We start from the raw sequence: 17313 nt of genomic DNA on the forward strand, positions 1-17313 counted from the left end.
ATAGTGTCACGATAATTTATAACACATAAAGGTCATAAATGGGCCATATCCTGCACAGATGTGGTTTAAAAGGCTTTTGCATCCAGATCTGTGCTTGGGAATAGCAGAAGCGCCTTGCTGAGGCACAAATTCTCCACCCTCAGCCTCGCTGTGACCGGCTGTTTGCTTCCACTTTTCCCTCACTGCTTCCAAAGACGAAGCTAAAGCTCTAGTGCTGATGAACACCACCCTGGGCTGTGCAGGGGTTACAGCAGCATGTTCTCTGCTGCTTTTGCTTCTGAGAGCACTCAAACGTGGATGCCTGCAGCTGGGCACAAGGAGTTATTTAAAAGTTATTTAACATTTTGCTGCTGTTTTGCTGTTCTGTTGTCCCCACTCCAGTCAGATTTAATGTGGTCTGAGGCTGATGAAGAGAGTCATCGAGGTTTGGATTGGGTGTTAGGAAAAGGCTCTTCACTGAGAGGGTGGTTGGCACTGGAACAGGCTCCCCGGGGAAGTGGTCACAGCACTGAACCAGTCTCATATGTACCGGGCTGTTCCTCTTACCCCTTGATATATCCCCTTTGGTGCTTCTGTCAGCTGGAAAGAGAGAATACTAGTCTGTGTTCATAGTCCGTTTGCCTTGGTACTTGCCAAAATAGAAGAGTCATCAGGCCATGGATTTTGTTGATTATAGAACCAAAGTCACAGATAAAGGTGGGCACGAAGTCTACAGAATCCCAGGGAATTCATTAGACAAGCTGACCAGAGATAGATAAAGGTAAAATAGAGCAGGTGAGAGCACATCTCATGCAGAGGCTACAGATGTGATGTCCAGAAGTAAGGACATCAGAGGAAAAATGTTCATTAAAGCCTTGGGGCAAAAAGCTCAACATTTTTATTTTTTAGTGTGATCAGCTGAATTAACGGAGCCAGGTTTCCCAGGGGGTTGTTTCACTCCTCCCCAGAATGACTCCAGCACCATTCATAGTCACTGCGATACCTCAGTGGAGCGAGGGGTGGATTGTGCTGTAGTTGTGCGGGTGCTGTGGGCTGCTGGCTGCTGCCAGAGTTTGAGTGGCAGGATTCGTGGTGTCTCTGTGCAGCTTGACTGCATACACCGGGTGCTGTGGCTGGACCCAGGAGCATTCCACTGTGTGCATTAGGCCTGGAGAGAAGAGGGCATGTTGGACAGAGTAAAACACCTTCCAGGCTATGCCGTGTCCAGTCCCAGAGTTAGTGCTGTGCTCTCTGTACCAGAGTACAGATAGCCAGCAGGATAGTTGCATGGCAGCCAATGTGCAAAACCAGGAATGCTATATGAAAAAAATGGCAACCTGCAGTTGGACTGGCTGCATCAACAAAGTGTGCATTAGCAAGAACAGACTGACAACTGGACAACACCTGCCTGCTTCTGAGAGAACCTGGTCTCGTAGAAGCCAGGAGAGAGCACCGTATCTTGTGGTGCCCTTACCACTTCAGAAATTTTTCCCCTCTATTACTGCCAGTCAGCTGATCCTAGCATTTAATATGCTTTATATTAATGAATGCTACATTTTCCAGTTTCATTCTATACCAGCCAGCATGATAGGAAGACAATATCAGACAGGTTGTAGGCCAGAGGAGGTGCATGAAAAGTATTTTTAGCTGGAGAAATATACTGATTTTTTCATTTGTTTGTTTTGTTTTCTCACAGTAGCTATTCATTTTTATTTTATTTTTATTTTTTAGCCAGGCAGGCAGGCAGTGGCTGGGGAATCAAGGGAAGGGCTGAGTGCAATCCAAAACCTGTGGTAACTAAGCAGCAGGAGTTGAAACATGGTCCTGAAAGGTAACACAGAGGCTCAAATCCTATTCCTTTTCTCCCAGAGAAGCACCCATTGCACCATTTTCCTAGGAAAAGAAGTTACAATCTTCAGGAAAAGGCTTCTTTTGGAGTACGTTATATTTTCCTTTGTTGTTTATTTGTTGCTGTTGTTTTTCGAGCTGTAGTATGTGTATGTCAAGAAATGGCATGGAATAGAGTGGGGGAGTTGGTTGTCTCTGACAGCTGCAGGTTAATCCTGGAAGGAGGGGGAGGCGGGAGGATTTAGGCACTTAGTGGCCTGCATCAGTCCCAAGAAGAGTTGAAACGTGTGTGATGTTTGTTTTTCTGTTCATATTTCTGGGGCCAAAGCCATTATTTATGTGTTTACAACACTTTAATACTCTTCTTCCTAGCTTAGGGCAAAAACTCATAGTCCTTACTCAACTCTAAAAATGCGCTGAAGTCAATGGGACAATCTTTCTGACTCAGGGTTTAATATCAGGCCTAAAGGCTGGATGGAAGGAAAGAAAAATGTTTCTTGAATGAGAGCAAAAAAAACTTGTAAACTCTAGAAGGCAAACTACTGCCTCCTCACCAGTTGCTGAAGGCAGTTGTACTTCCTCTGCCATCATTCCTAACATTTACTGTGGGAATGACAGCTGTCACCGGTGTTTTCCTTAGCATGAGCAGGATAAAGAAACTCCTTAATTCTGAAACCACTCCTCTCAAAACCTAGATGAATTATCTCAGTCAAAGTTAAATGTGGCAAAAGCAGATGAATAATTCCCATTTAACACTGCTCATTGTGGAGTTCTTTTACATCCCATGGCGATTTCCATTTTTTCCATCAGTTTGATTACCGCCTTTTTTTCCATCAGTTTGATTACAGTCTGTCAGACATAATCCAAACATCCTGGCATGCATCAGATAGTGTCACAACATCAATGTCCTTCAGAGGACAGCTTTTCAAAGGATGCAATGAGTGCTTCTGAAGAGAAGCAAATTTCCTCTGCCTTACTCCTTAAAGCTACCTTGAGAATCCCAGAATCTTGTTTGTGCACTCAGACTCAGACCACGAGTCTGAGCACATGCTCTTCAGTTTGCATGAATAGATGGAAGTATGCCGTGAAACACGAAAATAAGTCAGTTTATTGCCTCCTCTGAAGCTCATTTTTTTAAAAAATTGCTTATAAATGACAGGTTTCACATGAACAGAACAATCTGTTGCCTGGACCTGTGCTTCCAAAAAAATTATTACATTTCTGTGATAAGGAGCTATTGCATTAGGCATGTAGACAGATATGTGTGTTAAGTTGTGATACGGTGAGGGGTGCCCTGGCAGCAGATCTTTGTGCCTTTGTACAATTTTGGTAGAGGATGGAAAGTTGCACAGAGCAAGAGGTCACTACAGTGGCATCTTTGAAATCCATTTTTATATTTATGATAGAGTCATAAAAAAACTTTTTTGAATAAAAGCATATTTGATGGCAGTCACTGGGTCATACCTCCAGACAAAAGCAGTCTTCTTTTTCAGATAACAAATTAACTGAGACATATGAAGTAATGGTAGGCCATAGCTCGTGAAGACACCAGTTTGGAGTGGTGTGAATCTAAATAACCAAAAACTGATACTTGGTTCTTCAGTTTTGTAATCAACTTCTTATGATTTAATCCCCTGACCTGACTGTATTTCCATTCATACAGAGGTTTTTCCAATAATATTTGAAGCAGATTTTCAAGGCCTCACGTAGAAAATAATGGCTTAGCTTCACTGTAAGTGTAAAAAAGCATAAGCACTTTATTTCTCACAGCCTGCTGACATAACTATCTTCCTGTGGGGTGCTCCACCCCTACCTCACCTAGGAAGTAATGGAACCAATACTTAGAGCAGCAGCACTGGAGGCAGGACCTGTATATTCTTTTGGCTAGGTATTTTCTATCATTTCTAGGATATTCTTCTACTTTATAATCTATTTCATACACAGGCTTCTAAAAGTCTGTAAGGAGAAAATAATGAAAAAAAAAAAAAAAAGGCATGGAAAAAAATGTATTAAAAATTCTCTTCTTTTTCCTGTACTGTGTGAGCTTAGAAATTTTAAAGATCCAATGAAACCCTGGTATTTAAGAGAAGAGAGTAGAAGTTGAGCAGCTAGGAAGAAAATTTTACTTGGAGAGTGATATTCCCAGAAATAGCAAAAGAACAAAGATATTGGACTTTGTTTCCATTGAGCTCTGTGCCCTTGAATGGCCATGTCACTTTTTTGACAGCCCTTTGCTAAAGCCATGAGCATCTAAGACTGTAGACAACACCAGTTTTGTAAGAAGCAATATCTTTTATTAGCTATCTTCCAAAAAGTTGTTTTGTTTTGTTTTCAGTTATGAAAACTGAACTGAGAAAAAACACAGGCTCTGCCTTCATACCTTGCTTTGCCTAGCTTGCTTTTGAAATTCAGATTTCAAAAATGTACTTCAGGCTGTTTTATTCCATGAACACATTTGTATGCAGTCCACCACAATAGTGAAAGAAGCTACTATTGAAACTGGAGGGGGTAACCATGTGGCTATAGCTAAGCTTGTGTGTGTTTAGAGGCCTGAGGACTAAGACATTTTGTAAACTTCCTTTGTGTTTCACATTTTAAAACTGCTAAAGCTTGTTAATAGATTTTCCACATTGGCAATCCTTTAATTAGCTGCTACAGTTTCAAATAAAGGTGGTCCTCACATAACCATGGAAGATCTGAGTTCCTAAATTGGATAACAAAATAAAATAGGGTACATAGAATCAGCAGTTACTGAAAAAGACTCCTTTAGACATTCAGTGTTTCATTACATCTAAAAGCTAAATGTCCACTCTGTGTCACATCTAAGCAAGTGAAGTCTTGTATTTATTTGATTTTCATTTTACTAGGGTAAGAAAAAATAATTTTACGTAGGAGAGAGGAAATCAATCACCGTGTTACATTACACTGCATTTCAGCAGGCACAGTCCTAAGCATACACTGTCAGTGCAGATGCTCCCTGGTGATGGCTGCACTAAATTGCCTCATGCTGCTCTGTGCAGGTATTTCTGAGCTTGATTAAGGAGTGCCGTCCTTGGGAGGAAATGTAGCTCGGTATCAACTGCCAAAGGGACACTGGCAGCCTGTCCACATGTTTGAGGCAGCAAAACTATCAGGTCTGTGTTTTCTGTGTTCTGTAGCTGTTACTGCTCTCACTGGATGATACAGCTGTGTTTTCTCCTCAGCCTGACTAAAAGCAGGAATCCCATCTGTACAAGGACATACAGAAAGGCAAGAAGATGGCCTCTTAAATGATGATACACGAAAAGAAAAATATCCAGTCTTGTGTCAAATATCTTGTCATTCTCTCTGTAAAACTTGTAAAGAGGACTCCAAGCCAAAGATCTCCCAAGCATCTCAGATCCCATGGACAGATAAGGACTCACCACTGAACATGTTAAATAAGTCTGTAGCTGCCAGCATGTTACAGGAACTTGGTAGAATTTGCAGCTCCTTGCTAGGTATGAGATTGGTTTCCCACAGGGTCTTGTGAAAGTGCTATCCTACAGCTGGAGAGAACTCACTGAGTGGGCTGATTACTGTGAATGGCACCAGAAGTCACTAGCGTACCAAACTGTGAGATCCAGGAGAAGCCAAGCCTCAGAGGAGGGTAAGAGTGGTGCTCTGGTGTCCAAATGTAAGGAGTGTGAAATCACTGCCATAAGAAAAGAATGATAGAAGAAAAGTTTTGCTCTGCCAGCCTGCACTACAAAGGCAAAAAGAAATCCTGAGACAGCACTAAACATGCCTTTAGGAAGTGAAGGTAATACAGTGCTGCGTAAATGTGCTATGTTGTAATGTTTGGCCACAAAAGGAGAAAAGTGCTTTCTGTTAAGACTACACTCTCTATTGGCTGGGTAGACCAATGTGCTTCAGTTTATAGGTTGATATACTGCAGTTCTCTGCAAAGCATTGTTTTAGGACATGATGAAATAGCTTTGCAGCTGAAGCAAGAGGTACAAACACTTAGAAGAACAAAGCTGGTGAAACTGGGCAACGTTTCAAATCATTTATCAAAGCATTTTTAGTCTCCTCTTTCAAGGTGAGTGATAGAGTCATAACATATTGCACCAGCGAAGAACATTTGCATCCAGAGTATTTCATTCAGCAAGTGTCAGTGATTCTCAGTGCAGAATCTTAGGTCAGGGACAAGCCTGTTTCAGCTCTCCAGGTGGTACACCTCTTTAAAAATACAAGAATTTTTGTCTTTAAAAGCTGATTTACCTTTGCATGTGTGCTTATAAGCTCACTCGGCTTTCCTCCTGTCTAGCTCTTGTTGTACAAAATGATGCTGTCCAGTTGCCCATTGCAATCAGCTTCTCACTCTCATCCAACATTTGTGAGGAAAGAGGTAAGAGTAGCAGGCAGCTCCTCTGAAAGCCTGGTGCTTAGCAGAGGTGGTTAGAATTATGCAGTACCTGGTCATGCTATTCTGGATGCCTGAATTAATTAAAGCACAGATTAGTATGAGAATGGAGTAATTATCAAGCAGTAATACGCTGCTTTTTCAGTACAATCTGATTTTAAATACTCAGTCCTTATATGATTATCTGTGATCATCTGCCACTAAGGTTCAGTATCTCTTTGTTGTATGTAGCCACTGCAGGTCCACTACTGTGCTAGCAGAATACATGATCAGACACAGCTTTGGGTTATTTTAAGACAAAAATAATCTTTCCCTGCTGGAAACTAACTGGCCACATGTATTTGAGTTAATAACTTTTGGTCTGAATGGTAACACTAATGCATCAACTGAAATGTTCAACACAGGGCATTATGTAAGTTTTGGCTAAAATGTGGACAAAATTATAGATCTGAAGGGAAGGGCTGCTTACTTTGCACCTTTTGTTGGATTTATTTGAGAATATTGGCATGTGAAAAAAAAAAAAAAAAAAAAAAAGTACATTGTTGAAAGTGCTGCAGAGACATCCAGCATCTTAGCATAGAAGAATAGCTTTATAAACCAATATATAGGGAGATAAGGGACTGATTCCCTCTTCAGTTGTTTCCTGAAAATGTGGCATCCAATTTCTTCTTGTTGTAACAAAGCAACAGCACTCCCGGACCATCAGGAAACGTTTTGTTGTAGAGTTGCATGCCCTTGGTGTCACTGTGCTCTTAAGTCTGCAATATTATTGATTCCACCTTTAGCTCTTGGGTTCACAGGCAGCTTTATTCTACTCAATGATCTCAAGATCACTGTTCATCTTGATCATGCACACTTCCCTTCAGCACTCCACCAGAGGATCTGTCAGTGCGCTGTACAGTTAGGCATCAGTTGGAGATTTCTTAATTACAAATGAATACCTAAGGGGTGGAGATAACCAGCTTCCACTAACCCGTCTCTACCCTTTGCTATCATGGGAGCATTACACTACATCCTTTTTCAGCAGCAATCCTGCACTTAACTGACTAACGAACTAAAAACTGTCTGGAACTCAGATGGAAAGTTGGACATAGCTAATGTCTATGTCTCACTTGGAATATATCAGAATAATGCAGTTTTCTGGATACCCACCCTCCTCATAGGCATCGATCTACATTTTTCAATTAAAGGCACCCAGAATACACATTCCTTCTTTCTCCCATTGTTTTCTTCAAGGCAAAGAATCTGTTTAGAAGACAATTCCCAAAGTTCCATATACGTTCACATGAATGAACCTTACTTTCCCGTATACCATACCATACACATACCATAGAACACGGCTGATGTTACCATCAGTTGTATTCATTTATTGCTAATCTCTTATTCTGTTTGTCTAGGTTTGATTTTCCAGCTTTCTGACTCAAATCTGAAGATACTCATCAGAAGCTGCCTTATGTGTGGACACAGGAGAGGCTAGAGCAAATTCAAAACCAAAAGTAAGCGATACATTTACTTCCATAAACAGAGTTAGAATATATGGCAATGCTTTTTTGAAGTAGGGCATAAATTATGGGAAACCATTTAACCAAAACAACAAGCTGGTCTGGAGGGTGTTATTGCTCTGAAAACTCTCAGAGTTCATCTTAGCATTTCACTGTTCATGAAAGGGAAACATGTTGTTATCTTTGCTACTGGTAACGGAAGATAAGAGTTATCTCAACAGAGACATTTTCAGGGATTAGTGGTGAGACAATATTTTCTGATTATGATTAACCTGCAGATAAACTTCCTGGTAGTTGTGAAAACCTATTTGAATATCTTTTGCAACAGAAACCATGGCCCATTAAAACCATTTTGCATTTTGATAATATGCTGTGATCTGTAACCTGTTGTCTTGTCAGGGCCTGAGAGAAGACTGCCATAAGATACAGAGGCCAGAATCAGGCCTTTGGCCTTCTTCATTCTGCTTACATTAAATCTTCTATTTTTGTTCAGCACAAGATGGCCTTACCATCCTGGATGCTTCCCACAGAGAACTTGCCATATGTTTAAAGGTGTAGTAGCATCCAAATTCATCAGTCATTCTCTGAGTACCATCTCTAGTGCTAACATAATATCAAGTGACAAGACGGAGACATCTGAAATAGCTAGGATCTACCCTGTCTGGATCAATTCTCAGAAGAAGTGCTGGAATTTATAAACCAGGGTAAGTTTAAATGGAAAAGTCTTCACTGATAACTAATTATAAACATTAATTACTTACAAGGACAGTTATTAAAGTTAACCTGTATAATTTTGTATCTACGGCACAGCTTCTGAATTTCAGCTATTATGTGTCCTGCTGTTTAACTGATAGTTCCTGTACACTGACAAAAATTAAAAACATATTCAAATTGAATGAAATCAGCATTGTATCTTAGGAGAAAATTAATGAGAATAGGTTTAGCAGCTAGTGGCTGTGCAAAATCTAACAGTTATCAGTGTGTAAGAACGTATGTGATACAATGCAGAGTAAATTGTAAAACAGAGTACACTAGCACATTTTTAACCATGGTATGGGTTATTGTCACTGATTTAGTCCATGGGGAACCAGTACCCCAAAGTCCAAGAGAATTGATACTGGAGCAAAAACTGGAATTGGGTTTAATTGACCAACCTCTGACTCCAATAGCTATATAATGTGCTTGCAAAGCGAAGCAAAAGAAAAGCAACAAACAAGCTTAATATTTGAAGCTTAAACTGGAAACATATTTTCTGATCATTTAAATGAACACTGTTGTCTTCCTACCTGTGAGACATACCATGTCCTATAATTACCTGTTTTAGAGAACACTCTAAAATGTATGTTACTTATTCTTCCAAACTCAGGACTTTGATATACCCCAGCCTGTAATTGTTAGGGACTAGATAGAACTCATCCAAACACTGAGAATACCTTTGTGTATCTGTGGCACAACTGTCCTGGGGTCTACCATATTACTGTTCTCAAAAGCTCTGCAGTCAGCAGACTTAGTCATCTAATTAAAGACAACATTTATGCCGCAAATAGGGTCATAGGGTCTCCCAACAAGCAAAGTGTTCCCTTTCAAAGGATCTGAGCCTGTTTTCTTTGCAGCATTTGCAGACCCCGTTGGCCCATCTGTTTGGAAGTAAAGTGATGCTCCTCATCTTGCAGTACCCTGATGCTATCACTAGATTCCTGTGTCAGTGCCATGGGAGTTGGCTTAGTGTTCTGAATATTTGTGCCTAGCCTGGTCAGCAAAAAGTTTATACTGAGCAATATTTAATGGCAAATTTGAAACAGCAAAAAATATTGGCTTGAAGACAAAAATGTTCTTTTGATTTCTATCAGCTAATGTTTTACATAATTAGCTTTCCTCAAAATTGACCATCTCTTTTGCTCATTTTTTTTCCTTTAGTGGTTTCATTTGTCTAGTACTACTGTGTTGACCTGCATATTTTTATAACTGCTTAAAGAGTAGAAGTATGTATGCATTTACTCATATGTACATGTAGAGGAGTACACAGAAAAAGTCTAATTGAAAAGAATGTCAGCCAAAGACTGTCAGGCATAATTAGCTTTCTCCTAGGTTTGAGTCAATTCAGCCAGCCTCAAACTCTCTGTGAGGTACTGGCTCTCACAGTCGGTGTATCTCTGCTATGTATGTGTGGAGGGTTGGTGTAGTCAGTTCTAGTGCCAACTTAATTATGGGTGACTTGTGTGATCTTGGGCAACTGTTTGACTCCCTTCTATGTGAGAGTAATGTGTAATATTTATCATGAAAGGATTGATCCATTGTCATTACAAAACTCTTCTGGATTTTCATGTGAAAGACAATTTAGAAGACTTCAAAATCATATTGTTAGCTGTAAAGAAGTTCCCATTGAAGAAAGAAAACAGAAATCTGCCACTTCAGTCTGACTGACTGGGGAAGGAATCGGGAGATGAGCAAGTTCTTTTGCATTAACTAGAAAGGAGAAGATCTAGAGGAGAACAAATATCTGGGCACATTTTATCCATGTTGTGGCTGAAAATACAAACCTAATGACTTGCTAAGGTAATTGTAAGTGTATGATAGCCGAGACTTTAAAACAGAAATTTTCACCTGTCATTCACACTGGCCATGCTGGTCAGGTAAAGTCTGAACCTCCACACTTTACTGCATCTCATGAGCTAAACCCATTGACAAAGCACTGAAATATCTGTAAAAAAAATCAACAGCCAATGGGCTGTTAACTGATGTGTTGGAGGCTGCTTGAATTCCTAGCTAAATTAGTAGCCTTGATCGTTTCTATCACAGCTGAAAAAGTAGTGTGTTTAAAGTATGCTTTCTGCTTAGGTCAAACTTTATTCTAAATTAACAGAAATCTTGCCCAAGGATTCTGCTTAGCAAGAACTAATCAGAGGTATATTTTTTCCTTCCTCATGTAAACAGAAAAGAGCAAGCATCCAAGATGAAAGAAGTTGGGTTTGACAAACCAACCGTTCTATGGCATTATGGTGATTACAGAGAAGAAACTTTCCCCAGGACATGGAAGGTTCAGGCTGGCATGACTGTCACACCAGAGCCACCATATGACAAACAGCAAAACCCAGTGGTCAAGAAAGCAGACACAGCACGGTTTTGCATTTTAAACAATTTTCAATTAAAATTTAAAATCAAAACCATCAAATTTACCAATTCTGGCCAATATTACATTACAGAAAACAAGAAAAAAATACAAGAAAATGTAAAGTGCAGGCCTTAAATCTCAGGATGTTGTGATTCTTGCTTTGTCCTTGTAAATATCTATGCATTCATTTTCCAAAACCCAGTGAAATCTGAACATATCTTTTATTAAAGACTCAAATTCAGTGTTCTTCAGTTATGATGTGAGAGAACCCAGCAAACCCTGAACCATCCATAGTACTTTAAGCCCCCAAATTCTCTAATCCTATGTGTGGAGGGAAGATCTGGCCACCGACACACAGATTCCACTTAAACTGTTTTGATGACATGAAAACCTTTTCTGTGCATTACAAAATTTGTATCTTCCCTGCAGCATGCCACATGTTATTTACTTGTGGGTAGATAAAAGATAATAGCATCAGAATATGTATTATCCATAATAAATATTAAGGATAGAGACACAGAAATGTTCCTGAAACTTGTCAACTGAAGGCTAATACATGAATACCATCTACACGACCTTTATGTTATTTGTTTCTTCCTTCTTTTGAATTTACAGTATAATTTGAAGTGTTTTAGAACTCCTAGGACTGTAGTAGCAAGTGGAAATGGCATTAAAATCACACCATTTGACACCAGCTTCTTTTCCATTTGAATTATTAAAACAAGAATTTAACTCTACTCTTTTGTCTGAAGCACAGGGATAATAATTTATACCTGCCTCACAAGCCTATAGCATGAGAAATGCTGGATGAAGGAGTGGATATGCAAAGTGGCTTTTTAATTAAAGACTCCTAGATCAAAGAGAGACTCTTGGATTGTTTAGGTTTTACTGAGATACACCAGGAAAAACAGGTTTTGCATTTCGGTCTGTTTACAGCACCACCGTAACAGTGATGTTTAATCAGGAAAGAGGTCTGGTGACTAATAAAGATGAAGAAATGGTCAGAGAATGGAAAGGGCCTCGGGATGGCAAGCTTGCCCAGCCAGTTATCGCACAGGTAATATTTATTGCTTTACCTTTATTAATATTGTTCTTACCTCTCCCCTCAGCCCCCCACTTTTAGTATCTCTGAGGTAGCTGAATTGCAAGGAACATGAAGCTTACATTTCTTCTTAACACATTTTACAAAGATTGGCTTTCCCAACAACCTCTACATGAGTTACCTCTTTTTTACTCATATTGCTCCTTTGGGAAGAAAGACAAGGAGATTGCCTAGGACTGTTCTAACTCAAGATTTCAATAAACAAGAATTCCATCATCCCTGCTAGATTCATTTTGGAATAAACTTTTCTGAGCTGGAAATGTGAACGAGCTATTTCTCACTTTTCTTTTGGGTGTGGTCAGTAACAGGCTATTGTTTGCCTGCCTTTAGTCCCAATCCAATTACCCCTGAAGTTCATGAAAAGACTTCCACTGCTTTGTAGTTACCAAATCTGGGCCTAGCATGCCACAAAAATACCAGAAATTAAAGTAAAACATTTGCAACCCAAGTCAGTAAGCATGCCTTCAGGCACAGAGTTTATAAACACACCATTATTTACTGTGGTTGGGTCAGGTGATTTGCTCTTTCTTGCTACTAATGCAGAGCTACTGGCAGGAGGCTTGGTATTGTATGCAGGGCATGCGTTAAGACCCAGACAGAATGACAGGTAGCCAAGTATATAACAGGTTTTCTTTTCTTGGCTCATGCTACCCAGGCTGTCAGCTGATATGAAGGAGTAACTTCAAACAAACAAATGGCAATGAAGTTCTTACAGCTGACATTACTCTTTGGTATAGATAAATATTCAGGGTTGGATATTTTCTGTAAACTGACCTTTGTTTATTCTATAAGGTCTGCAGGAGTTGGAGACTTCTGAAATATCATGCTGTATCTGTGGTTTGGCTTTTACAAAGTCTGTAAAGGTTATATCAGATAATTATCGAACCACTTTGAATTATCAAGTACAGATTATAGAGTGTTACTGCAAACTATGTGCTGCAGTAAACGGATGTTCTTCAGGAGTCACATGAAAATGGATATGAGTTCAGTAAAACTGTGCAACATAATTCTGACTTTCTTTGAATGGGTAGGAGCATCAGAGACAGTGCAAACTGGCTTTTTGTTTAAATAGAAGATAGGAAAAATGGTTCCAAGACTTCTGCTTGGTGTCACTAGGGTGTTTTTCATGGTCTGTGCACAGACAATGCTAAAGGCTTTAGTGACCATGATTTTCATAAATTACATTGTATGTGTCAAAACGCTGATTCTTTACTGGTGGCTAAACAGTCCAAACCTTGCCTACTCTCACCAGCAGCAGTAGTTAAAGGGCAAGCACAGACTAGCTCTTCATGGATCTGTCCATGCCTGACTCCACAGCTTCTCTGCCTCAGAAGCAGATCCACTTTCCTGAGTGGTTTCAAATGTTTCTTGTACCTTCCTGCCATACAGCATCACCTTCCAAAACATGCACAATCTCAGCATGCTTTCTTTGGGCAGGAGTCATCCAGACAAAGTGCTGTCTGTCCACAGTTCATATGTTAGAAGGTAACTTTACAGGATTCAGATGAGACTGACCAAACTAAACTTGTTTGGAAGAGTAACTCTGATCATTTCCTCACCAATGACCAACCGTCTTGGATAATCAACTCATTGAGGCTTCTTCAGTCGGACTCTTCCATCTACCATATATGAGAAAATGTGGTGGAGTTAGCAAACCTTTTTTCTCTTTCAGATTCATGAATACATCGCAGTGAGGATTACAGGGTGCTTTGCAGTTAGCTTGGTCTACAAGTGGCAACATGAAAGTGCGTGCTTGCCTTTGTCACCGCTGCAGGGTGTGGCTCTTCCACAATTAGAGGAATCGGTATGTTGTAACTGCTACAGTATTGCATTTTACTAAGGACCTTGAAAATATTATTTGCTCTGCAAACTCTGGAATCAGTGAGCTTTCCTATAAAGTGCACTTCCCAACATAAGTGGTAAGTGCAGCGTTACAGAGTGATCAAGTAAGAGCTTCCAGAGACTTGGGTATTCATTTCCAGTGCATTTATGCTGAAGTCCACCTACTGGCCCAAAGTGAGGCATCTTTCCATGTGCTTAGGTTCCTATTTCTGCCTTTTTTTTTTTTCTGGCTTAATTTTTTAATGTATTTCCTGCTAATACCTTTTGGTGATTAAGTCCTTGTCACCCTACATCCCGTGTTTAGTCTATAGGTGCAGCTTTAACATTTTCAAATGTTAATTTTTGCTCAGAAAGAATGGCTAAGTCATATCTATACTTTTCTAGAATTCTGTGGCCCACCAGATAGAATATTAAGTGCATTGACCCAGCACATTTTGAAGTAGTTATATTGTGCTGCCGATGGGGGTATTGAACGAAGCCCTAAGAAATCCTGATCCAAATCTTTCTTGTCTTCACTTCTGTGCAGTGAGCTGGCTATTGAACTAGGTTAATCATCTGGCCAATGCCCTACATCTTTGTGGCAAATACTCTATTGTAGTTCAAAGTTGGATTGAAATATACTGTTGGTAGAACAGACTTTTTTTTTTTGTGGTTTGGAGGTCAGGAAAAAGATAGTTATGAAATAGTTGTTGGAAAAGCAGAAGAAATCTATCATCCAAGTAAAACAAAAACAAAACAGTCTGTGCTTGTTCAGAGTTTATTTCCTTCTTCCTGCTATATATGAAAGTATTTAGTCTAGAAAATGTAAAAACATACATTGCAGGTCTATAAGAGGCATGTATACACATGTTGTTGGTTTTAAGAGAAATATTAAGTCCTAAACTTCTGAGAAATTAAATTTGTTGTTTTTAAGTGACATTTTGTAAAATCGTTTCATTGTGTGTAACTCAGATGTTAGAATGCAACCGATGGAACAATTACAACTAGCATCACCATCTTAAGCAAAAAAAAACCAAAACAAAACAACAAAAAACTCACACATATTTCTGTTTATGTGGGAAAGGAAACATTCTAAATGAGGGAACATAAAGGTAGTAAATGAGCATATTTGAAATCTAACCTATTTCTGATTTGTTTGGAAACAAAAATGATTCAAACTGTGTTTCATGAGCTGGATCTTATTTTTTTTAACAGTTTGTCAGTTCTTTGTTAAAAGAAAATAGAAACTCTTAATACATCCTATAATACTGTACTCTAACACTGGGGTGAGAAGCTATATTTTATTTCTTCTAATTCGAGGAGTGCCTGGGCTGTAACAGAGATAGAACTACCCTTGAGTCCTTGCAACACTGCTATCTGAAATGCCACCAGAATAGGTCTTCTTGAGATTAATAACTCACTGGGTATCTTTCTCCCATGGAGTTGGAAGGGTCACTGCTCTGCGGGATTACAAGGAAACAGGGAGAATTGGTGTAGCGGGAGTCACAGTTTTGGCTCATTCACAGCCTTGTGTAGGTGTTTAGAATGTATACAATTCTCAGTTCTGACTTCTTTATACCCAGAGCATTCCTCAACACAATGCGGAGGTGGAGAATTTGACTTTAGGAGGATTTGACTTGAAATGGCTGACATAGCAAATTCCACCTGGATAAATTTTATAAAAAAGGTACAGCAGATGGCAAAGGTCTGAGTCAGAGACAGCCTATGTCTTCAGTTACCCTGCTGGCACAAGGGAGTGTCAGTAAAAACCTGTGAAGAAGGTGTGTCCTGGAGCTTTTACTGAGTCAATTTAATCTGTTATGGGTCTTCACTCTCTAAGACTCTGCACTGACTCGTTTAGAGACACCTCTGTTACATACACCAGATGTACATGTATATGGTGTTCTGCAATTTCCCTCCTCCAAGCACATTTATTTCTCTTTAAACACTAGTGGGCCAAAAGAACTGATTATTTTGAAAGGTCAGACTTTTTTGAAAATGGATATGAGAAGGTGACATTTGCTTACATCAGAGTATCAGCTGTAGTTAGTGCCATTTTAAATACTTGTACTTGTTATTTCATTGTAGATTAAATGACAACACCAAACATGGTCAAAACTAAGAAATGAATGAGACCAAAATCTAGCATAGAATGAAAAATATATTTTACTCTTTACAGGAGAGAATCCTATAGCTGTGGAGAAAAGTGGGTTATCTGGTGTCTACACCAATTTAAAGAACTAGGGAAACAAAAATAAAACCACAACAGTCTGACAGCTCCTGTCTGAAAAAGAAAATCACAATAAGGAAAATAAAGAAAAAGAAATAAAGAAAATAAAGAAAAGCACAATATTGAAAATGATTATTGTGGATGACTGGGTGAATTATTACCGAAGAGCCCTAGGTCAGGCATGGCCAGAAAACAGCTCAAGTATGGTTTTATGAGCTTGGTTCTGTTTCAGCAGGTACCACATTAGACTGAATATTTATCTGAAAGTCAGCCCCAGACTGACCATCAGAGAATCTGGAGACTGCTGGCTTGAACACCAAAGTAGACAGGAGGCCTACAGGCAGCTTGTTTCTCAAATCGGTGAGCAGGCACTTGCATATGTGGTTCCTATGAGGTCAGCAGATATTTCTGTGCTGAGTGTTTCCATACAGCACGGCACCAAAATTACCAGTCAAGTGCTAAAGAAGCCTCCTAGATAACTGGCAGAGTTCGAGCTGCATCGGTGTACCACTGCATTTGAACTGGTCAGTCCTGCAGGGACTGGGCAGCTTAATGAAGGCCCAGCAGCATGCTGATGCACCGAAATTTGCAGGGCCAGGCTAGTACCTCTGCACAGTACTGCCCTGAGCCAAGCAGAACAACCTGTTCAGGGATCTCTGAAGTGAGGTACAATGCACTGTACACATACCTTGATATTATTCAAGCTGACCACAGACAGTGGATCCCAGCCTGATGCTGAAGAAATCGCTGTGGACGCTGTGGCAGGTAATGAATGCCCTGTTTGATTCCCTACTTCCCTGATACTGCAGCTTCTGTTAGACTGAGACTGTAGAGACAGAGGAATAAAGGCTGGGAAAAGAGGAGAAAAAAAAAAAAAAAAGAAAAAAAAAAGAAAAAGTGTGTAGTAACCATAAACCTCTTTGGAAGGTTTTTCTCTGTATTCATTAGACTTAACATTTATATGAACTGTCTGGTAATGTAATCCACTGTAAGTACATTTAACTCCTGACAGCATGAAAGCCAGGCCTGGGCAGAAGGTGAATATAAGCTTGTTTTCAGCCTTGAATGGAATGAAATTGATTTAGAGAGCTCATGCTGGTGTATTACATGCCATGAGAACCATTCTGTGAGTACTTGTTACATAAAAGCCTCCGTAATAATACAAACACAAGCTATAAAAACATGTGGGTTTACTGAATGTGGATCAGTAAAAACGGCACTGCCTGAATTCTGTATCTTTTCTGATTAATTTAGCAACAGATACATTCCATATACTGGAGCTCTTTTATGGGGAAGACAGATTGAGCATCACCATATTCCTTATACAGGATTAAC

The sequence above is a fragment of the Anas platyrhynchos genome, chromosome 1, assembly GCF_047663525.1.
Source record: "Anas platyrhynchos isolate ZD024472 breed Pekin duck chromosome 1, IASCAAS_PekinDuck_T2T, whole genome shotgun sequence".
NCBI lineage: Eukaryota > Metazoa > Chordata > Aves > Anseriformes > Anatidae > Anas > Anas platyrhynchos.